We start from the raw sequence: 1167 nt of genomic DNA, 5'->3' as shown, positions 1-1167 counted from the left end.
AGTCTGTGTCGTCGAAGATCAACCGATTTAACGTCCATCGGGTTTTTTTCGGGAGGGGGGGGGGGGAGTGGAGGAGGCGGGATTGGGGAGGGGGGGGGGGGGGGGGCATAGCTTCTTAGACACCCAGAAAACACACGAACACAATGAGAGAGACGGAGGGCAATTTGTCTATATTTTTTTTTAAAGGCACAGTCGTTCTCGTGTAAACGACTCGGCGGACCATCCCAGATCTGGTGTGGCTTTGTGTACGGGAAAAGGCCATCCCTCCACTTGGACATGTACCCAAAATCAACAGCCTGGCTGCGTTTCGTGCATGGCGGCTTTTATCCAATTCATTATAATAAAAATTCATCAAAAACTCTCACTCTGCACAGGAAGTAGTCAAGATGTTTATTGTTGGTATGTGTCCAAGTGGAGGGATGGTCTTATCCCGTGTCAGTGCAAGCCTGGCCAGATCAGTTCTGAGATAGAGAGCCCAATTGCTTACATAGGGAGGAGTGTGCGAAAAAGGAGACGCTAGTGACTGGTTTCCTGTACAAGTTGTGTCAGATGAAAACTGTCAATAGAAGAACAATATGTAATGATATCATACAAACTACAAAGCTGCAACGAGTATTTGTCTTGTTATTATTGGTATGTTTAATACATGTGTGTTTGTGTTTGTGTGTGTATGTATGTATGTGTGTGTGTTTGTGTGTGTATGTGTGTGTGTGCGCACGTACGTGTGGGAGAGAGAGAGAGAGAGAGAGAGAGAGAGAGAGAGAGAGAGAGAGAGTTCGTACGTGTGTATGTGTGCGTGCGTGTTCAGCGTTCAATCTAACTGACACACCCAAGTGGTTGCCAACACACAAAACATTGGTGACAAAATGAGAATGCGCTTTACACAGGCGCCACAAAAAGTTCATGAAAACAAAATTTGACAATGGTCAGTGTTCATCGCGCAGTCTCTTTCTTTTCTTTAAATTAGTTGGTAGGTTGATTGAATATCTGATAATTGTTGGTTGGTTGGTCCGTTCGTTCGTTCATACGTCCGTTCGTGTGTTCCTTCCTTCCTTCATTCGTTGGTCGATCGGTTGTTTGGCCGATTGAATGCATGGTTGGATGATAAAAAGGTAGTATTGTAACTTGCCTTACCGCAAGAAAGAAATAAATGAAATTAAAAACATA

Source organism: Littorina saxatilis, linkage group LG1 (assembly GCF_037325665.1).
Source record: "Littorina saxatilis isolate snail1 linkage group LG1, US_GU_Lsax_2.0, whole genome shotgun sequence".
Taxonomy (NCBI): Eukaryota; Metazoa; Mollusca; class Gastropoda; order Littorinimorpha; family Littorinidae; genus Littorina; species Littorina saxatilis.
Note: the sequence above shows the minus strand (reverse complement) of the source record.